Below are 24437 nucleotides of genomic sequence, written 5' to 3' on the forward strand. Positions count from 1 at the left end.
ACCACTACAACTGGCTGTTCACCCTCCCTTTTCAGAATGTCCTGCACCTGCTCCGAGACATCCTTGACCCTTGCACTAGGGAGGCAACATACGATCCTGGAGTCTCGGTTGCAGCCGCAGAAACGCCTGTCTATTCCCCTTACAATCGAATCCCCTATCACTATCGTTCTCCCACACTTTTTTCTGCCCTCCTGTGCAGTAGAGCCACCAACGGTGCCATGAACTTGGCTGCTGCTGCCTTCCCCTGATGAATCATCCCCCTCAACATTACCCAAAACGGTGTATCTGTTTTGCAGGGGGATGACCGCAGGGGATCCCTGCACTACCTTCCTTGCACTGCTCTTCCTATTGGTCACCCGTTCCCTATCTGGCTGTGTACCCTTTACCTGCGGTGTGACCAACTCGCTAAACGTGCTATTCACGTCATTCTCAGCATCATGGATGCTCCAGAGTTCATCCACCCGCAGCTCCAGTGCTGCAATGTGGTCTGTCAGGATCTGCTGCAGATGCACTTCCTGCACACATCGTCGTCAGGGACACCGGAAGCGTCCCTGAGTTCCCACATAGTACAGGAGGAGCATAACACGTGTCCAAGCTCTCCTGCCATGACTTAACCCTTGGATTAACTTAATTGGGTAACAACAATGCTAAAGGTTACTTACTGATAAAGAAAGACAAAGGAAAACTACTCACCAATCACCAGCCAATCACTTACCCCCTTGACTGCGACGTCACCTTTCGATTTCTTTCTACTTCTTTTTTGCCTCCCTGCTGCAGCTGCACAAGCTCGCCTCGCCGACGCACCTCGAACTCCCCCACTCCCAACTGCTGGCCTTTATAGGCCTCTGGCTGCTCGATATCCCACCTCTCCGACGCACCTCGAACTTCCCGACTCCCGACTGCTGGTCTTTATAGGCCTCTGGCTGCTCGATCTCCCACCTCTCCGACGCACCTCGAACTTCCCGACTCCCGACTGCTGGTCTTTATAGGCCTCTGGCTGCTCGATCTCCCGGCTCTCCGATGCACCTCGAACTTCCCGACTCCCAACTGCTGGCCTTTATAGGCCTCTGGCTGCTCGATCTCCCGGCTCTCCGATGCACCTCGAACTCCATCTGGTACCTGGCCATCTGGTCCCATCGCGGATATACATCTGCTGACGGGAAAACCCTGGCAAGAAAACCCTTGTTGGAGAAAATCATGGCGGCTATAGAGGATGAAGGGAGGGTGTACATTCACAAAATAAAGGCCCACACTAAACCGAACCCCGTGCAGCGGGAAACCAGCAGGCCGACATGCTGGCTAAAGAGGGTGCCCGCACAGACAAGTTTTGGGATCCCCATGACTCAGGCCGAATAGCAGCGGTCAGGAGCAGAGACGGAGCAGCAGGGAGTGTAGGGGTAACATTGGCCCCGGACCTGAAAACGGTTCAGGCACAGGACCCCATCCTGAAAACTGTCCTGAGCACGCCGGCTAAAGCGGAGAGAGTAGAAGGTCCATACGGCTCAGCAAATATAGCCATAAAAGAAGGCATGCTGTTCCGAGGGGAGCAGTGGGTAGTATCTCAGCAACACCAAAGGGAATTCCTCCAACTGGCCAATGAGGGCCCAGGAGCGGGACACCCCGGACCTGAGACCACTTGGCAATGGGTGGAACAGGCAGGTTGGTGGCTGGGGTTTAGGGAGGACGTCCGCGAGTTCTGCGCGGAATGCCTAGTGTGTGCTGCGAACAACCCTGACCCCCAGAAGAGAAAGGTTTCCATGGGAAACATCAGGAAGGTAGAGGGACCATAGCAGTCGATTCTGTTCGACTACATCGGGCCTCTACCCACCGCCCAGGGAGGCTACAAATATTGCCTGGTATTGGTGGATGTTTTCTCCAAGTGGGTGGAGGCCTGACCATGCTGAACAGCCACCGCATTGGGTACTGTTCGGATCCTGGTAAGGGAAGTATTCTCACGATGGGGATTACAACTATACGTGGAGTCCGACTAGGGGAGTCATTTTACCGGGCAGGTCATGCAGGCAACCCTGGAGGGGAAATGGCATGTCGCCCACAACCTGCAGTCATTGGGTACGGTGGAGTGACTAAATAGAACCATTAAGGAAAGGCTGTAAAGGAGACGGGAGACTCACCCAAGAAATGGGTGGAGGTCTTGCCGTTGGTCCTAATGGGGGTCCGGGCCAGCCAGTCTAAAAGCACGGGGTACTCCCCATACGAGCTTGTGACATGCGTACCCCCACCCATGTGCTAGCTCCGGTGCTCATGGAAGGCCAGATCAGAGAGGTGTCCCGGGACAGCTTTGTCAGGAATCTTTTTGAACACCTCAAGCAGATTCACTGGCAGGCTGCTAGCAACAAGGGGAGGCAGCATCGGACTCGGGTGGCAGATGTACATATATAGAGATATGAATTTAAGAATGTCTAGTGAGTAATTTAGAGCAGTGTAATATTATCTGTGTAATGATAAGTATATATGTATTAGTTACTGGGGTAAGGAAAAGAATCTACCTGTGCAGCTATTAAAAGAGGCACAGGCCGGGTAATACCCGGAAGTAAGAAGAATCCACCGGCATAATCATTAAGGGAAGCACTGGTGAGATAATGAACAAAATGGCTGTGAGATAAAAGTTAGAAGCAGACGTCAGTTCACAAGGAACTGAATAAGACAGCCAGTCAATGAAAGACTATACTATGTCTGATAGGAAGAGGGCCCAAATTAGAACTCGGTCAAGCCAGAGAGCTTTCTCAGGGCTAGACAATCTGTTTTATGTGCCCCTACAGGAGAGAGAGAGCAGCATGAGAAGGGTCCTGTTCCTGCTCGCCCTGATAAGGATGAGCAGCGGCGACCGAGGAGACGTGGAAGAATCCCTCATTTACGGGTGTTCAGGAGGAAGAGCACCGATCGTAACCGCCAGGGTGGCACCCTAGGTGTGGAAGAATTCGCCGTTTGCGCCCACGAGGGTAGATGGCCAGGGTGGCTGGGATCTAAATCTACCCGTTACTTCAGCTAGGAAGGTTTTACCCACGGGGAGGCCTCAGTTCCATGCCCCCGGATGCGGATCGTCGCTGCCCGAGTCAGTGTTACAGAGGGAAAGCGTGTGTGTTTGCCTTGCAAAGGGAACATTCCCCTGGGAAGATGGTGGTGGCTCAAAAAACTCAGCAAGGACGCATGGGACCAGGAATCGGACTGGGAAAGACTCGGTAATGATACGTACCGCACCATCACGGGGCCACGGGGAGGAGTAAAAGTGTGTTGGGACAAATGGTGGGAATCTGAACAAGAAATTTACATTTGCATGTGGGGATCAGAGAATATTTGTCCCGCAGGCATATTGATCGCCTTCGCCAGGCAATGACAAGATGAAGGGGAAGGGATGGGGTGGGATTCTAGCCTACATGGGTGCACGGTCCCACACTCCCCACTCCCAATTAACGCCACCAAACTAAGAGCACACATTAAGAAACCCCTGCTCACAACCCCACCAATATGCACAGTAATAGAAAGGTGTCCTACCACCACCAAGGGACCTGGAAATGGATTAGTATTGGTACCGACCGAAAATACCAGGGGGTACATTATGCAGTGGCTTCAATAATTTTAAACCTTACCGAGGTACACCTACCTGCATGGTGCCCGAAGGAAACAGAGCTGCTATACCAGGCCCTACCTAGAGACATGTTCAACAAATTTTGAGAGTTAGACTTTGGAAATGAAGGCAAAGCAGATCTATATACCCTAAACACTATGGACACCATGGGCTCGGGGAGACCTAGAAGGGGAAACATAAACAACGTTTTTACTGCCTACAATACAGGATCCTCTGTAATAACTAGCTTAGATGACATAGCACTGCAAAACACAGATAAACAGTTTAAAGAACCAATTGAGGAAAATCCTGAAACAAGAGAATACAGTAGTAGGTTCAGAACTACACGAGGACCAGGCTATGACTGTCCATTTAAAAGAAATAGTGGCTGAGCTGGAAAAACATGCACAAACAGTGAATGTACTCATATGGGAGGACAGAAACGCTTCAGATCAGGCTGCACAGAATGTGGTGTGGTTATTGTATGGGGCATGGTTGTTGGGCAAGGGCCGCAACAACCTGGAGGATTTAAAACAAGGTTTAGTCCCCTCTTGGATCAGGAACAAGCACTTCGCAGTCCTTCACCCGTACAGCAATTCACTGAGCCTGTACCAGCTCTGCCTAGCCTCTGAAGCCTACCCTGTCCCAGTAGACTGTGGGAAATCTAACCACACCATTATGGGAATCATACTAAGGATGCCGGTCATGGGTGGGACAGCCCGACCCGCACCGGTATACCAGGTGGAGAATATTGGAGTTATTCAGGGAGGTGCACACATTCGTTTCGAAGAGGCCCCACCCTATGTCATAAAGTGGGAGCATGCTGTAATGGGTACTGACCTCTCCGGTAATATTGTATCCCCAGTACTTGAGTGCCCATTCAAAGTCACAGTGTGTGTTTAAAGCTGCTGGCGCACAACCTATTAACTGTACCATGGAAGTAATGGCACAAGACCATGTCCCCCCACAGATAGAATACATAGGGGGTGGGACATATTGTGTCACCACCAGTGGGCCCCACTACCAACATGGACACTTCTGGTGTCCGGTGAGTGACAGCAGTTTTTGCTTCAAACCTGAGGCATCAGTTCAAGTGGCCCAGGAATGGATTGTCCCCATTCCTGAACCCTCCACTGTCCACCTCACTGTGAAGGAAAACATTACAAACCTGCAGGATTATGTTGTACATTTTGGCTATGCAATTCCCCCTCTACCCGAACATCTTACCGCTCTGCTAAAAGCTGTAATTATCTCACGAAAACACTTCTACACTCTGGAACAGAAAACAATTGAGATGGGGAAAAAGATTCTCGAGATCACAATTCTGCCTTGGTGGGACCTTTTCAGAAATATAGAAGTCCCAGTCTGCATCCGAATCGCTTCCCACACTTTGGTTATCTGTCAACTCGCGATTATTCTTTACTTATGGTGTCTCATTTGCCGAGTGCAACGCAGAGCTATCAGGTCAGGCACCAAAGGGTGCTGTATGCTCCTTGGCCGAACTTGGGAATCGCGCAGGGAGGGGTGACACCATACTACCATGTTTAATATGTGTTTGATTTTACCTGCTGTCAACCGTAAAATATCGAGTGTTGTAAGAGTGTTACTTAAAATGTGTTTGACTGTGTACCTTTATTTTTACTGAACTTAAAATGTGTTTGAATGTATACCGTTATATTACTGTGAAAACCGAGTAAAAGAGGGGCATTGTACCCCCTCTATGCTGTAACCGAATTGTAGTGATTGTATTCGCCTGTAAATTGCATTGCATTTCAACGGGGGATGCACGTTAATGTTTAGCTAGTATAAATGCAGGGAAGGTTGATTCTCGGGATCAGGAATTTTGCTTACCTTGTTTGACACTCAAGAGTGTGGAGTGTCAACAGGGGGGACTGAAGGGTGCAAAATTCATGGAGAACCCCCCCCCCCCCAGTGTTTAGGCTCATTGGAAAGGAAATTTAATTTGGGACTATCTACCGGAAAGTTTGAAATCCTAAAGTGCTTATGGAAGAAACTACGAACTGTAATCGAATTTTGGACTTTTACAAGACAAATTCAAGTCTGTGGGTGGGCCTAAGGAACTAAAGAAGCCAACTTGATTATTGGAACTGTCTGGGTGTTGGGACTAAGTTAACTTGTCTGGAGGAATGGACATTTGAAAGAGACATTTACATTACAACAATAACTCAGAGATGGCCAGCCATCAAACCAAACTGAGAAAGGCCATCTTCAACATGAATAAGAAAAAGGGCCCACTACAGCATGTATCTGAAAAACCAAGCACAAATGGACATTGCAATTACCAAGCTAATATTTCCATCAGGAAACAGTTTTAGAAATGCAACCCACCCTAGACATATTAACTTTTAACGAGCCCACCAAAATATTACAAAGAAAAGTCAAGCCCGCCAAATTTAAACAAAGAATTCTGGACTGATTTGGTGTGAAGATTAGAACAACTCAAACTGTATAACTGGCCCCCGGTTTTAACAGAGGCTAGGCTGCTACTACCTCAGGAGACACTGTATGCCATATTGCTCGTGCTATACTAACTATGCCATCAAGAAGGGAGAGAGACCAACGCAACAGTTGAAAACTAACTTCTCCAGCCTCGAAGTCCTGAAGTCCTGAAGGAAGGAAGAACATTACAATTGCGGCAGCAACCAACCACAGCCAACGTGGTACCAACGAACAACCATCGCGATCGACCAAACTCGAAACAAAACTTCAACAGGAAGAAACTGAAGAATCAAAAGTTTCCACTCTACAATCTAAGGCCTAACTACCAACAGGTGAAAACATTACCTAAAGAGACTTTGAACCTATTTCTAATGAAGGAAACCGGGTACTTACCCCATAGATCCAAAACACGCCTTACCGCATCAGCGGACTCAACCCAATTGAAGATTGTGCAGTAAGAAGATTTCTCCGACGTTCGGGTACGGCAAGCAGAACCTACAGGATTCAATGAACCCTGAAATCATGAACTACCGCTAACTGACCAGAAAGGATTGGTAAGCATAGTCCCTGCCTTCCCTGGAGTCTAACCTAGCTAGAATTAGGTATTGGGAGGTGGCAGGTATAATTTTTACTGTAACCCCCTATGAATGTGTAATGTATTGTTCTTTATTAGAGTAATTATAAGTTTGACATTGTGTTTTCTTGTCTGAAATAAAGTCAAAGTTCTTTTGCATCAGACCAGTTGTCCTTTGCACTTTGTCACCCCCCCCCCCCAAATAAACCCAGAGTCTAGAACCCAAGGGAGTGGGAGTGATTCGAACCACTCAAGTAGGTCAGAGGTGAACCTGACCCACGGGACCACCCCCTTACACGCACAGCCTATCAACTGTACCATGGAAGTAATGGCACAAGACCATGTTCCTCCACAGGTAGTATATATAGGAGGTGGGACATATTGTGTCACCACAGTGTGCCCCATTACCAACATGGACAACAAATTTGGTGTCCAGTGAGTGAAAGCAGTTTTTGTTTTAAACCCAAGGCGGAGGTTCAAGTGGCCCAAGAACGGATTGCTCCCATTCCTAAACCCTCCACTATTCGCCTCACTGTAAGTAACAATTTCACAAATTTACAAGGTGACATTGCACATTTTGGATATGAAATCCCTCCTCTATCCGAACATCTTACCGTATTACTAAAAGCTGTAGAAATATCACAAAAGCATTTCTCTATTTTAGAACAGAAAACCACAGAAATAGGAATTGACATTGCAGGCATAATAGCTCCCCCATGGTGGGATTTGGGACTCAATATCGAAATACCGCCTGGATCAGAATAGCTTCCCACGCTTTAGTTATCTACCAGTTCATGATTATGCTTTATTTATTGTGTACTACTTGCAGGGTGAGGGGCAGAAGTTGTTGATCCCAGCACCAGAGGAGGCTGGACAAGCCCGAGCTGAACTTAAGGTTTGTATCAGGGAGGGAAACACAAAATATGATAGAACACAGCAAAAAAATCGCAGTCACGCGGTGAGGTCTGGTTTAGATTCCACCCTGTTGTAAAAACGCAACGATCAAGTGTTGTAAAAAGTTTGTACTATGTGTGTTTTACTGTGTATTTTTGTGAAACCGGCGTAATGGAGGGGCGTTTGACTCCCTCTATGCTGTAATGTAATTTGAATGACTGAATTTACCTGTAAATAGCAATACATTTCAAAGGGGAATGTACGTTTGGGTTTAGCTACGTAAATGTCAGGGGAAGGTTTTAGCTCTCGGGTTCCAAGAATTTTGTTCACTTAGGATGACACTCTGTGGCGAAGTGTGTCAAATGGGGGACTGTAAGATTCCAAAATTCGTGGAAACCCCCCAGTGTTTGGACTCACTGAAAAATAAATTTGATTTGGGCCTATTAAGCATAAAGTTTGGGATTCTAAAATACATATGGAAGAAATCTACAAGTCTTAACCAAGTTTGGGATTTTAAAAGGCATGTTTGAGCCTGTGGGGAAAAGCTGCAGAAACAGAGGGGTGGGATCAACCTTTACCTTTAGGATTTAGATATTGTAGCTAATCAGTTTGTCTAGGGGAGCTTTTTAACCATAGTCAGGCCCCCAGAAAATATTAGCATTTAAACAATCGACCACGGAAGAAACATTATCCACCGCACCCACAGGACCCAAATATAACATACATATTCCAACACCTTTTCGACATGCATAGAAATATCGGGCTCAGCCCAGACTTCCCAAAGTCAAAGCAGTGCTATTACAATGGACAAGAGTTCATCAGCTCATAAATAAGGAGCACCATGATCCCAAAGTCTATCAACGCCAGATTAAAACATTTAATCAAGTTTCAGTTAACTAGCCCGCCAAAACTTATACAAAGAAGACCACTTAAAATCAATGGGCAGCAAAACTTAAACAAAAGAAACGTTAGATTTGGCGCAAAGATTAAGCAGCCTCTCAGAATATAACTAAGGGCCTATCATACCAAAAAAAGGAAGGGAAGAACTATCTGACCATCACTTCGGAACAACAAGATCAAGATCGAGCGCACATGGCGAGAAAACACAGGAAAAAACATTGCGACATGAAGAAATGAACTTCAAAAACCAATCAGTGGAACATCAATACCAACTGACTTGGCAACAGCCATCAACCGGACCATCGCGACTGATGAAACCAACCAGGAAAATCAACCAACAGGAAAATGCAAGTTTTCCACTCTACAATTTGTGCCTAGACTATCCAGCTGGTAAAAATTACTTAATGAACTTAAAACCCTATTGATAACAAAGAAAATTGGGTACTTACCAGAGATAAATCCAAAACGCGTCTAACCACATCAGCGGACTCACCCCAACTGTCTTCAATACGCAGCAGAGGTCTTGTAGCATGTCCGGGGTACAGCAAGGCAAACCGGCTATAACCAAAGAACCCGGTGTAATGTCTGTAAACTTGTAATGTTTGTAGCTCCACACTGTGGATGTGGATGTATTATGTACTGCAATTGCACAGTTAATAATAAACATAACCAGGCAGATTTCCAGAGGCTTCCGAGAGAGCTGCTTGCCATGTTAGAATTTGTGTGTGCTGTGCTCTGTGAATATATCACACCCTGAAACCGTGAAACAGCCCTAACTGCCAGAGGAAGGACCGGGTGAGCATAAATTCCTGGAGCCCTAATTAGAGAGTCAGTGGGAGGTGGGAGGTATTTCTGTTGTGTTTATTACCTGTAATAAAGTATTCCCCATTGTTTAGAACATTTTTGTAAGATTTTACAGTTTTATTGGAGTCTATTTGTGTTATTTGCTTTCTTGAATAAAACCAAACCTTCTTTGCACAAAACAGTTGTCTGCTGTACTTTATCATACCCTGATTAATAAATCCAAGGTCGAGAACCAGGGAGTGGGAGTGACTCGAAACCGCTCTGGTCAGCAAGGCAAGCTGACAGACCCACCACCCCCTACACAGATTAGGTCAGGGCTTCAAGCACGTGATGTCTGATAACAGGATTAAAAAAACTATTGCATTTCTATCCCATTGTCTCCTCTCCCTCCAAAGGAAAAGAAAAGCATACAGCCAGCACCTGCAAAAGAGAACTGGAGAGGACCACCATCACAGGTAACCCTGAGTCTGCAGAAAGAGGCATTAGAGTTAACTGGGAACATCCAGATCAATAGGTTCTGTCACATAACCACCAACTCTGTCTTGGCATCAGCACCAGCAGAGAAATAACCACGCACAACAGATTAGTTGGTTAGTCAGAAGGGTTGTCACAGGGCGAGTCACTCAGCACTCGTGAGAATGAGGACCTGGGTGTAGAAGAAAGGGAGAGTGATGTTCCTCCACAGAGGGAGGAGAAACAATCAACCTCAGTTGAGGAGAAAGGTAGAAAGACTTGCATTTATATAGCGTCAGATGTCTCCAAGGGCTTTACAGCTAATTAAGTACTTTTTGAGTGTAGTCACTGTCATAATGTGGGTGCCTAGGCCCCAGATCTCAATAGCCCAGTCTTCAAAAGAACAATGATTGCATGAATAATGATCTCATGTGCAGGCAGTGAAGACAGTGTTCACGCTATGATTGAGATGATGGGTAAGTGGGAGAAATCCACGACCTACATTTGTAACACATCACAGGTGGTTTCTTACAACCTGCAGACCACCTGGGAGACTGTAACAGCTTGGGTGATTTATCACATTGCTGAGATCCCCAAAGTACAAGATGCAATAGATGGCCCCCATGTATCATTGGGAGCTCGTTTCATTAACCCATTCAACTTTCTTAACTGAAGGGAATATCAGATTGTGTGTGACCAGATGCAAAGAATCCATTATGTGAAAGCCAGGAATTTGTCATGGCGCATTCACCTTGAGAAATTCTACCTTCCCTGGATTCTTCAAGAAAGATAAGTCAGGTGAAAGCTTGTGAATCACATGGGTAATGACCCTTCAAACAGGTGTACGAAGAGCAGCTGAAGCGTACTACAATGAGGCACAGTCCTCCACCAGAGTGGTCAATGAGAGGGCCATCAGGGTCTTAGAGGGGCACTTTCACTGCCTTGATATAAGCAGAAGGGACTTTGCAATAAGCTCTAGATTGAGTATCAAACTGAGTTGTAGCTTGCTGTGCCCTGCATAATTTATCCACAGAAAGAAGACCAGGACATGAAGATTCGTGGGGAGGTTGCTCAGCTGCTTTGGAGACAGAAGAACATGCATTAGACAATTTGGAGGACTGTCACTGAGGATTCCTTGGCGACAGTTTCAAGGGGCAAACAACTCATCGTATCAATGAAATGCGCTGATGTGTTTAACATAGTCTACCTTCAGCATCAATGCCCTAATTTCTTCTCCTTGTCCTTCAAAAAAATTTAAAATTGTTCAATCAACCCATCCTCGAACATCACGTCAGACTTCTGTGGCTCTACATAATTACCCAAGTCTTAATCACAGAGCATGACATAACTGCACATTCTCCTCGATGTAAAACATCTAAGGCATTATTTTGAAAAAAGCAGGAGAATACTCCCAGTTTTTCTGACCAATATTTAGCCCTCAAACACCATCACTAAAGCAAATGATCAGGTCATTATCAAGCAGATTAACAGGTCATTATCACATTACTGTTTATAAAACCTTAGTGTGTGAAAATTGGCTACCGTGTTTTCTGCAATCTACAGAAGTCTGGTTTAAATCTATAAACACTGACTTCTGTAAACAGCATGTTTACGGCTACCATACATTTAGCTTCTATTGTTCTTCCTTTTTACTATATATGATTTCCTTTTTGAACACACTGGACTGTTTTTTTTACTTACTGCATTTTTCTATTGAGAAACAGAAATGAAGGGCTAAGATCAAAAGTGCAGGAAACCACCAAAGTTGAAAAGAGCAGGAAAAAAGACAAGGTTATTCAGAAAGTCATGGTTAGATGATGGTAGTCTTTGGTTTTGAAACCATGCAGATTGTGTATGTATCATTATTTTCCAAAATAGTTCTCACATAAAACAAAGCAAACACAGACCACAGTAATATTGAGTTGTTGTACCTGTATTGCCTGTGCATTTATTGCATTGGTTGACTGGCTTTCTTTCTTCACTAGTGACAGAAACACAGCTGCTTCTCTACAATAATGGCATCACTCCCAGAAGTGAAGGATGTTTATTTTTTTCATTATTCTTTTTAAATTGTAAAGCTGTTCAGTTTTTTCATGAAATCATGTGAAAATTAAAACTTGTGTTTTTACTTCCGGTGACTAAAGGACTTTGTTATGTTTGACTGATGATATTTGAATTTCCCCTCAATTATATTGCTTTTTAGCTGAATTATTTCAATAAACACGGTTTATGTTTTAAACTTGAGCCATATTGACAACTCAAATTAACCAAACAGACCAAAAAACGATGTTTGTTGCTGAGCAGAATATTTTCTGTGCATTAGGCTCTGCTAAGAAAGATTTGTGGTATTCAGGGATTTTTTTTCCATTCTTGTTCAATAAAGCAGATGGAAGCAACAAATCATGTTCTTGGAAATCGATAACTCATAAGTCTCCATTTGTTCTGCACATGTTCTCAGCACAGAGATGAAATTGATATTCTTAATTAAATTGTAACTGTGTCAAAGCATTCATATATACTCAGTGGAGGTGGATTTGGTATAGGAGCAATTCTGATCAAATTTGCTGTTATATTCAATCAGTGTCATGGGAGGGGAGAGGAAAATATAAATGTCTCCATAACAACGCTCAACTGTTTTTACACTGTTATGTATTCAATAACTCAATAGACTGAATACTGTAAATGCTGAACAAGTACAAACCTGGCTCTACTTTATGAGGGACCAAAGTGATTACCTTACAAGATGGCTGGCCTTTTATACCTGGACCGCACACACGTGCGCACAGCCCAATAAACTCCAAAAGTGGTGCCACCTGGGGGCTAGTAAACCCAAGCATACATACATCCCCCTTTAAGATACTAGTAATGGTCTTTTTCCAAATTGAGACAGTCTGGGGCTTTCCGCTTCCGAGTTGAACGTCTCATTTCAACTCCAGCCTTGGGCAAGTGTTCTGAGTCTGTTATGACTGGGGGCTGGGTAGCCGATCTGATGGGAATGGCAATGACCATGTCAGGGATTGAAAGTCCAGATTTATTGACCATGTCAATGATTGAAAGTCCAGATTCATTGATGACAGCGGAATCCTCTGATGACTGAGGGTATGTTGGTTGGTCACTGATTGTGTCTTTCTCAGACTGTTCTGGTTCATCCGTGTGCCACAGCTTTATCTGATCAACATGTTTCCTGCATGTTAGGCGTCACAGATACAACTCCATCTCCAAGTAAAGCTCCTATAGAAAATCCACTACATTCAGTTATTGTTAAATAGGAGCAGTTGGATGGTAGTTGCGAGATCACAGATCCTACCTACAGCTATAAAGATACTGAGTGTGCTGACAGATACTAAAACTGAAAAAGATACTTCAGCTGTGAAAATGGAAACACTCTAGGTCTGCCTTTCATGAAGTGTTTTTTTCCATTCACTATTACAGACTTTAGTATTACCAGAAGAAACCGATACAAGATGAATGGTTGGATTTGATGTATCCTTTTGTATGAGGGTGACTATCTTATGACACTGAAGTGATACTACCTCTTGTTACGTTGAAATCATTGGGCAACATGCAAAGCAGCAATAGTACATGCTACCTTCACAGATCATGTCAAATTTGAACCTCCCTTTTTGTTTTTTATTTTATTATTTGAGGCAGGGACCTCAGCTGAAGTTAAATATTGAATACATTTTGTTCAACTGCATGTGCAGTTCAGGTGTGTATTACTGTGTGAGTGCTGCAAATGAGTGAATGCACTTGGAAAATGAAAATGTTACTTTTTTCTAAATGTAAATTCTAAAAAACAATAAAATATTTTTTGAAATATGTTTTATGTACAGTTGATGCAAAGTGTTTAAGTTAATTTTTTAAATATTTATGGTGCAATGAAAATGAATATTTTGGTTTATTTAGGAAATAAAATTTGTTATAAAACTACAGGATCTGAACTATTGAGAAAATAGAAATAAAAGTTGATATTTACCTGACATAAAAGTTATTTTATTTTTTTCATGTAAATTCCTGCATTACGAGTTGTTTTTGATAAGTTAGTAAATCTTCATACAGCTAAAAATCTATGCACCTGAAAATGAACATTGCAGTGTTGAATCCATTAGAAATTAACCTTGTATGTACTAAACTAAATAAACCACCTGCACACAAGATTTCTCTCTGCTTTTATTTCTAGAAATCTTAATCTGAGCAACATTAAAGAATGGTAATATACGTTATTGCAATAACCTACTATCTGACTAATTTATTGTCATTTTTAAATGTTTGATATATTTTCATGAAGAAATGTTTACTTCAGTTGTCCAACCAGGTAACATATTGTACAGCATTCCAACCACAATGCAATTTGATTCTGGTATTGGCTAAATTTAATTATTAGAATATTAAAAATAAATAGTCTTCTGCCTCAAACTTTAATCGGTATGTTTTATAGGAACAGGAGTAGACCATTCAGCCCTCCAAGCCTGTTCTGACATTCAGTAAGATTGTGGCTGATCTGTATCCTACCTCCATCTTCCCACCTTGGTTCTGTAAGCCTTAATACCCTTGACTAGCAAATATCCATCATGCTCAGATTTAAAATTATTAATTGATCTACTCCTTTTTGTGGGAGAGTTCCACACTTCTGCTGCAAAGAGCAAGATCGATGAATATGTGAATACGCGTTTCCTAACTTCTCTCTTGAGTGGTCTGGTTCTGAATTTAAAGTTATGTCCCTTTGTCCTTGACACTCCCACTAGTGGAAAAAGTTTCTATCTACCCTAAATCCTTCCAAAATCGTAAAAACCTCAATCAAATCACTCCTTAATCTATATTCCAAGGAATACAAGACCAGTTTATGTAATCTCATAATTTTGCCCCGGTAGCATTCTGGCAAATCTGCTTGACTCCTTCCAAGGTTAATATATTCTTTCTATGGTGTGGTGCTCAGAACTGTACTTGATACATCAGATGTGTTCTAACCATGTCTTTGTATAGCTGCAACAAAGCTTGTGGCCCTTTATATTCTCGCCTTCAAGGGCTAATGTTCCATTAGTTTATCTGATTACTCTTTTGTACATGACCACTACATCTGTGTCCATGGATCCCTAAATCTCTTTGGACATCCACTGTCCCTAGCTTTTCACCATTTTTTAAAAAGAATATTCGTCTATTTTTTTGGTTAAGAAATGATGTCCTCACACAATTGTGCTGAAAACCATCCGCCACAATTTTGTTCACTCACTTTATCAATGTCTCTGTAATGTTATACTCCTGTCGAGACTACTTTGCCTCTAATCTTTGTGTCATTGGCAAATTTGGATATATGGCTTTCGATTGTTATCTAAGTCATTAATATACTCAATAATTGAGGCCCCTGCGTAGATCCTTGTGGAACACCACCAGTCACTTCCTTCCAATTTGAGTACGTGCCCATTATCCCCTATTCTGCCTTCTAATGCCTAGAACTAAATGTACTTGGAATTTACAACTCGTGCCAGATTTCAGAAGAGCAAGCTTCACTAAAATGGCAGATGATTTGCAACGGGCAAGTAACATTCATGCCAGGCAATGACTATCCCCGACAAGTGAGAGCCTAACTACCACCCCTTGACATTCAACGGCATTACCATTGCAGAATTCCCCTCTCTCAACATCCTCAGGGTAACCATTGGCTAGGAATTTAACTGGACGAGCCACACAAATACTGTGGGTCAGAGGCTAGGTATTTTGTGAGTGTCTCACCTGACTCCCCAAAGCCTTTCCACTGTCTACAAGGCACAAAGCAGGAGGGGTGGAATACTCTTCACTTGCTTGGATGAGTGCAGCTCCAACAACACACAAGAAGCTTGACACCATCCTGGAAAAGCAGCCTGCTTGATTGGACCGGCGCACTGTGGCTGCAGTGTGTACCATCTGCAAGATGCACTGCAGCAACTCCCAAACCCACAACCTCTATCATAGAGAAGGATAAGGGCAGCAGGTGAAGGGGAACACTATCACCTGCAAGTTCCCCTCCAAGTTACACACCATCCTGATTTAGACATATTGCCATTCCTTCTTCGTCGCTGGGTCAAAATCTTGGAACTCCCGAACTGAGGTGAATGATCAGCCATGATCTTATTGAATGGTGCTGCAGGCTCGAAGGGCCAAATGGCCTACTCCTGCACCTATTTTCTATGTTTCTTTGTTTCTAAGTTCCAGGCAATGGTCCAACGCTGTTCGGCAGGAACTGGTTAGAAAAAATCAAATGGAACTGGAACGAGTTCAAAGCATTGTCGTCGTCGGAGAATACTCCATTGCTCAAGTGCTGAGCAAGTTCCACTCACTGTTTAAACCAGACATCGGCAATTTCACGGGAGCCAAGGTACAGATCCACGTGTACTCTGATGCAAGACCCGCCCATCATAAAGCTCGGGCAGTTCCGTACATGATCAGGGAAAAGGTCGAAATCGAACTGGATCGGATCCAGCGTGAAGGGATCATATCACCAGTCGAATTTAACGAATGGGCCAGACCCATTGTTCCCATGTTGAAAAGTGATGGCACTGTCAGGATTTGTGGAGACTACAACATTATAATCAACCGAGTTTTGAAACAGGATCAATACCCGTTACCGAAGGCTGATGACTTGTTTGCAACGCTAGCCGGGCGGAAGTCGTTCACAAAACTGGATCTGACGTCGGCCTACATGACACAGGAGCTGGTCGACAGGTCGAAGAAACTTACGTGCCTCAACACTCACCTCAGTGCCCTTTTCCTGCTTTCTCTCCATACCCCTTGATCCCTTTAGCCATAAGGGCCATATCTAACTCCCTCTTGAATATATCTAACCAACTGGCATCAACAACTCTCTGTGGTAGAGAATTCCACAGGTTCACAACTTTCTGAGTGAAGAAGTTTCTCCTCATCTCAATATTAAATGGCTTACCCCTTATCCTTAGACTGTGACCCCTGGTTCTGGACTTCCCCAATATCGGGAACATTCTTCCTGCACCTAACCTGCACAGTCCTGTCAGAATTTTATATGTTTAATGAGATCCCCTCTCATTTTTCTAAACTCCAGTGAATACAGGCCCAGTCGATCCAGTCTTTCTTCATATGTCAGTCCTGCCATCCCGGGAATCAGTCTGGTGACCCTTTGCTGCACTCCCTCAATAGCAAGAATGTCCTTCCACAGATTAGGAGACCAAAACTGATCAGAATATTCCAGGTGAGGCCTCACCAAGGCCCTGTACAACTGTACTAAGACCTCCCTGCTCCTAAACTCAAATCCCTTAGCTATGAAGGCCAACATGCCATTTGCCTTCTTCACCGTCTGCTGTACCTGCATGCCAACTTTCAATGATTGATGTACCATAACACCCAGGTCTCGTTGTACCTTCCCTTTTCCTAATCTGCCACCATTCAAATAATATTCTGCCTTCATGTTTTTGCCACCAAAATGGATAACTTCATATTTATCCACATTATACTGCATCTGCCATGCATTTGCCCACTCACCTAACCTGTCCAAGTCACCCTGCAGCCTCTTACCATCCTCCTCCCAGCTCACACCGCCACCCAGCTTAGTGTCATCTGCAAACTTGGAGATATTACACTCAATTCCTTCATCTAAATCATTAATGTATATTGTAAATAGCTGGGCTCCCAGCACTGAGCCCTGTGGCACCCCACTAGTCACTGTCTGCCATTCTGAAAAGGATCCGTTTATCCCGACTCTCTGCTTCCTGTTTGCCAACCAGTTCTCTATCCACGTCAATACATTACCCCCAATATCATGTGCTTTAATTTTGCACAATAATCTCTTGTGTGAGACCTTGTCGAAAGTTTTTTGAAAGTCTAAATACACCACATCCACTGGTTCTCCCTTGTCCACTCTGTGGACAAGGGAGAACCAGTTACATCCTCAAAAAATTCCAGAAGATTTGTCCAGCAGGATTTCCCTTTCATAAATCCATGCTGACTTGGACTGATCATGTCATGCTTTCCAAATGTGCTGCTATTTCATCTTTAATAATTGATTCCAACATTTTCCCCATTATCGATGTCAGGCTAACCGGTCTATAATTTCCCTTTTCTTTCTTCCTCCTTTTGTAAAAAGTGGTGTTTCATTAGCTACCCTCCAGTCCATAGGAACTGATCCAGAGTCGATAGACTGTTGGAAAATGATCACCAATGAATCCACTTTCTCAAGTACTCTGGGATGCAGACTATCAGGCCCTGGGGATTTATCGGCCTTCAATCCCATCAATTTCCCTAACACAATTGCCTGACTAATAAGGATTTCCTTCAATTCCTGCTTCTCGCTAGATCCTCTGTTCCCTAGTATTTCCGGAAGGTTATTCATGTCTTCCTTCGTGAAGACAGAACCAAAGTATTTGTTCAATTGATCTGACATTTCTCTGTTCCCCATTATAAATTCACCTGTTTCAGACTGCAAGGGACCTATGTTTTTCTTCACTAATCTCTTCCTCTTCACTTATCTATAGAAGCTTTTGCAGTCAGTTTTTATGTTCCCAGCAAGCTTCTTCTCATACTCTATTTTCCCCCTCCTAATTAAACACTTTGTCCTCCTCTGCTGGATTCTAAATTTCTCCCAGTCCTCAAGTTTGCTGGTTTTTCTGTCCCATTTATATGCCTCTTCATTGGATTTAACACTATTCCTAATTTCCCTTGTTAGCCACGGTTGAGCCACCTTCCCCATTTTATTTTTACTCCAGACAGGGATGTACAATTGTTGAAGTTCATCCATGTGATATTTAAATATCAGCCATTGCCTATCCACCGTCAACTCTTTAAGTATCATTCGCCAGTCTATTCTAGCCAATTCACGTCTCATATCATCGAAGTTACCTTTCCTTAAGTTCAGGACCCTAGTCTCTGAATTAATTTTGTCACTCTCCATCCTAATAAAGAATTCTACCATATTATCATCACTCTTCCCCAAGGGGCCTCGCACAACAAGATTGCTAATTAGTCCTTTCTCATTACACATCACCCAGTCTAGAATGGCCAGCCCTCTAGTTGGTTGCTCAACATATTCGCCTAGAAAACCATCCCTAATACACACCAAGAAATCCTCCTCCACCGTATTGCTACCAGTTTGACTAGCCCAATCTATATGTAGATTAAAGTCACCCATGATAACTGCTGTACCTTTATTGCATGCATCCCTAATTTCTTGTTTGATGCTGTCACCAAACTCACTACGACTGTTTGGTGGTCTGTACACAACTCCCACTAGAGTTTCCTGCCCTTTGGTATTCCGCAGCTCTACCCATACAGACTCCACATCATCCAAGCTAATGTCCTTCCTTACTATTGCGTTAATTTCCTCTTTAACCAGCAACGCTACCCTACCTCCTTTTCCTTTTTGAATTTTGAATACCCCTGGATGTTGACTTCACAGCTTTGATCACCCTGGAGCCATGTCTCCGTAATCTCAATTATATCATATTCGTTAATAGCTGCCTATGCAGTTAATTCCTTCACCTTATTAAGAATACTCCTCGCATTGAGGCACAGAGCCTTCAGTTTTGTTTTTTTAACACACTTTGTCCCTTTAGAATTTTGCTGTACTGTGGCCCTTTTTGATTTTCCTTGATTTTCTGTGCCCTCCACTTTTACTTTTCTTCTTTCTATCTTTTGCTCCTGCCCTCATTTTACTTCCCTCTGTCTCCCTGCATAGGTTCCCATCCCTCTGCCATATTAGTTTAACTCCCCCCCAATAGCACTCGCAAACACTCCCCCTAGGACATTGGTTCCATAATGGTAAACCGTGAACCGCACCATCATACGACACCTTGATTACTGCACTGCCAATCACCATTATGAGTTCTTCAGTATACGTACGCAACTTGGCATTGACTGGACTCAGCTTAGGCCTCATAGCCTTAGTATCCCTCAGCCTGTCAAATATCCTCTGGCTCATTATTGATTGAGTCTCACCCATGTCCAATTCCATCGATATCGGCACACCATTCAGTTTTACATTAATCATTATCGGTTGGCTCTTTGTTAGGAATGAATACAGTCCATACACTTCCTCCTCTGGTATCTCGGATTGCATATCCAGATCCGCGCTACATTGGTCATCATCCTCCATGTGCTGTGTCGCAGCACGCTTGCCCAGTTGCGGACACATGCGCTGGAGATGCCCCACTCTCAATCAGCCTTTACAAATACCCTGTTCAAACCAACACTGATGATGCCGATGATTTCCCCCACAACGCCAACATGGTGAAATTGGATTCATTCCCGTTGGCAGACTTTGAGCAGCCACAGTTTTCGCGTATGCAGTCGGGTAGTTCCTGCCATATGCAGCTCTGCCAAATGACGATACTATCCTGTTTACAGTATTTGCCGAGTTCCGATTTTTCAATGATATCTGCTTTAAGCTTTTGTCCGTCGCCATGCATGTTTGGGCAATCGTGATGGCCTTGCTCAAATCCAGCGTCTCCACCACCAGTAGCTTCCGCAGGATCACCTCGTGGTTGATGCCGATTACAAAGAAGTCCTGCAGCACGTCTGCCAATGCAGTTTCAAACTTTCACGGTCCAGCTAGACGTCTTAGATCGGCAACGAATTCCAATACAGCCTGGTCCTCAGAATGAACGTGCGGATAGAATTGATATCTTGAGATGATGATGCCTTCATCTGGTTTGAGATGGTCACGTACCAGAGCACACAATGTTTCATCGTCCTTGTCCGTTGGACTTAAGGGCGAGAGGAGATTCTTCATGAGTCCATAGATTTTCAGACCGCAAACCTTGAAGAGGACCGCCCGGCGCTGAACTGCATCTGCCTCTTTTTCCATTTTGTTGGCCATGACTTTCTGGTTCAAGCGGGCTACAAAGTCTGCCCAATCTTCTCCCTCTACGAATCGCTCCAGAATTCCAATTATGCTAATTTTTGCATGCGAAGGTTCTTGTTACTTTGTCGCCAAATGTTGTGTATACAATAACTCAATAGACTAAATACTGTAAACTCCGAACAGGTACAAACCTGTCTCTACTATTTTAAGGCACAAAGTGATTACCTTACAAGATGGCTGGCGCACAGCCCAATGAGCTCCGATAATGGTGCCACCTGGTGGCTGGTAAACCTAGCATACATACATGACATACACAAAAGGCAGTGAGTGACTGTAAATTATTATTGTATATCAGATGATAGGATTCAGTTCTACAAACTGTTTTTCAATAAAGCTCTTCTGCATCACTGTACTTTTTGAGAAATACCGAATAACCAAATTCTGCTGTATTTGTTCACTTGCTGGCAACTTTTCCAATAGGCTTTACTTTTCAAAAAGCACTTCATTATAATCTATACAAAATGTAAATATCTAAATGATAAAATATAAATGTGGATAAAGAATTATGTACAAACATACTTGGAGAAAATTGATTGGATTTTCATAATTTTTTTATTCTACTCATTTCATATTTAAAGTATAAATCTTTCGAAGAGCATAAAGTTCCAAACATTATATTTGAAATTTATTTTTTAATTCACAGTGAATCATATTCAATTGTGACATATTTACATGAACATAGGAGAGTCAATTTGTTAGATCTGAGAATTGATGCTGTCTTTCAGGGTTTTAAAAGCAGAATACACATGACAACTGTTCTCCAAAACTAATTTGAATTGTCACCATTTGAATTCAGCTATTGTGAAGTAAGAGTGTGATGCACCCTTTCATACAATTCAAACCTTATAATGGATCATAAGATATAATGAAAGCAGCAGGTGCATTCTGTAGCTGAACAGCTTGACATAATTGCTCATGATGCAGCATAATAGTTTCTCTGTCATCTATGTGACACAAGAGAAAGCAACTAATGATCCTAGGAGTTTAAGAAACTTTTCTCAAATTAATTAAAAGTCCCATATGTCACATCAAGGGAAACAAAACCTTTGGTTTCCACAATTGTTCGATATATGCAATAAATAAATGGAAGAAAAGTATTATGGAAAGATCTAGACCGTGAATAATTATGTTTTCCTTATCATTCTAAACCTGAGTCCTCGGAGAAAATCTACTCAGAATCATAACAATCGTATTTGCACTGGACTGAGAAGACCTGATATTAATATTGTGACTGCCACATCTTACGACAAACATCACTGCTCCTTTGTATTAAGTCTAGTCAGTTTTGGAGCAATTGACGGGAGGAAGAAAGGCTCCGATTCTTACCTGTGTTAAGATTAATCAAAGCAAACATAAATACTACTACACTAGTTAATGTAAAGGCCTGGCTAGAAACTGCAAAACTATACCCAGAGTTAAAGCAATCTGAAATGACAGTCAAGGTTAGGACTCAAACTTTGTGTCTTCAGATGGAAGTCCAGTACTCTACTTTTGGACTGATTGGCCGATGGTATTTGTCCCGTCGGTTTCTCCCCTCATCTTCTGAAGGTGCCGACTCTTGTTGAGTTCTGCTGCAATGTTCACTTGCAGCTCTTTGTTATCTTACCCTAATGGGGTTCTTTATTGATAGGATATTCAAATAGAAAAGGTATCATAGGTATTCTGGCTTCAGAAACAATCACTGGATAGCAATTAAAGGCTGAAATTACAGCTCATAAATGTTGTTTCTATTGCCCATTAATCCTGAGAGCGTTCACTCAGTGGGTTGGGAATCTTTGGAACTCTCCATGCGATACAGCTGTCGATGCTGAGTCATTGAGTATATTCAACGCTGAGATAGATAGATTCTTGGACTCTCGGTAAAATCAAGGGATATGGGGATCGGCTGGAATGTGGAGTTGAGGTAGAAGATCAGCCATGATCTTTTTGAATGGAAGAGCAGGCTCGAGGGGCCGAATGGCCTACTCTTGTTCCTAATTTTTATGTTCCTTATGTTCTGAGGCCAATTAAAGCACCCTCATCATTGCCCAGCTAAAATCAGCCAACACAGTACCAACCTTATTGAAAATCAAACTTGGGACCTTCTGATTTGCATGAATGAATACTGCAGCAGACAGTGCATTTACTCACCTGGCCAGGGGTATCCACCATCCTCTTACACCTCCACTTCAATGAAGCTCGACATTATGCTCAGCTCTTCTTCTGTCATTTTCACCTCGGCATCCACTTCTTTGGCCAGAAATCCACCCATGTTTAGAGGGCCATTTCTCCCATCTTCTCTCATTCCTCCTGGACCTCCTCCTTTAGCCTCTTACCTTCTCTACTTGCTTAAAATCTATTGGCTCTAAAATCCCGGTTTATTTTTCCGTGGGCATTCGACTAAAAACAGGAGAAAAGATGCGCACTTACCTTTTGGTCGAATGCTCACCCGAGATTCCGGACTCGAGGTCTCCTCTTCTTGTGCAACAGAGCGCGTTCAGGTTGAGACGTCCGTAGGAGTCACGTGGGCCTGGACACTCAATCACGGTAAAATATTTTCTCATTCATAGCAATAGAAGTTTCGTAAGTCCGAAACTCCTATTACTATGAATGAGAAACACCTGCAAACACCCAAACACTACATAATTTTTTTTAAAGCACCTCACATAAATACATTATAGAAATTAAAGTTGATAGAAATGTTTTTGAAAAAAAAATTTACCGATTTTTAAGAAAGTTTTAATTATTGCTTAAAATAAAATTGCCTGAGTGGGCAGGGTTTTTAACATAAATATGTATTTTTAAATTTAATTTTTATATATTTTTGATATGTTTTAAAACTCTTATGCTGGTAAAAGTAGGCTATGCTTTTACCAGGCGCAAGAGATTCAAGGACATTTGCAGGGCAAGAGATGGGAAATAGACCAATCTCTGCCGTGGGAATGTCCTTTTCCCCAAGATGCTTACAATAAGTTAAGCCAGAACTTGACAGATCAGAAAAGCCGGTTTTCGGCGCATGCGCATTGCACACCGAAAATCGACTTTTGCGATGCCTTCCTGGGTCCGTACACACTCCGTACAGACCCAGGGAGGCCGGAATTTCAGGGCCATTATGTTAGTAACATTTTCCAGTTCTGCTGAAAGGTTATTGACCTGAACCGTTAATTCTATTTCTCCACAGATGCTGCCTGACCTGCAGAGTATTTCCAGCATTTTCTGTTTTTATTTCAGATTTCCAGCAACCACAGTATTTAACTTTTGTGCCCATTAACTGTTGGACAAAAGCTTGAGGGTTTCTCACTCACATCCAACATAAGAAAGTTACATGTGCTCAATTTTACTGATAACGCATATATCGTTTCTCATACCTAAAAGGAAAATACCAATAGAAATCCAAAAAATATCACAGGAAAATGAAAAGATTTTAGTTGCATTGGATACAATATAGTAACAGCTCAAATCTTCCTGGTAAGGTAATAGCAAGTTCACCATGCATGCATTATTAATGCACAAATTGGCCAGCTCGTTCAGGCGAAGATAAATATGCTGTGAAACTAAGAACATAAGAATTAGGAGCAGGAATAGGGCATACGGCACCTCAAGCCTGCTCTGCCATTCAACAAGATCATGACTGATCTTTGACCTCAACACTTTCCCGCCGATCTCCATATCTCTTGATTCCTCTACAGTCCAAAAATCTACCTACCTCAGCCTTGAATATAATCAACAACTCAGCATTCACAGCCCATTTGGGCAGAGAATTCCAAAGATTCACCACCCTCTGAGTGCAGAAATTTCTCCTCATCTCAGCCTTACGTGGTCGACCCCTTATCCTGAGACTTTGCCAACTAGTTCTAGACTCTCCAGTCAAGGGGAAACTATCTCTCAGAATCTACCCTGTCAATCCCCTTCAGAATTGTTGTGTA

Source organism: Pristiophorus japonicus, chromosome 2 (genome assembly GCF_044704955.1).
Source record: "Pristiophorus japonicus isolate sPriJap1 chromosome 2, sPriJap1.hap1, whole genome shotgun sequence".
In the NCBI taxonomy this organism is placed as follows: Eukaryota; Metazoa; Chordata; class Chondrichthyes; family Pristiophoridae; genus Pristiophorus; species Pristiophorus japonicus.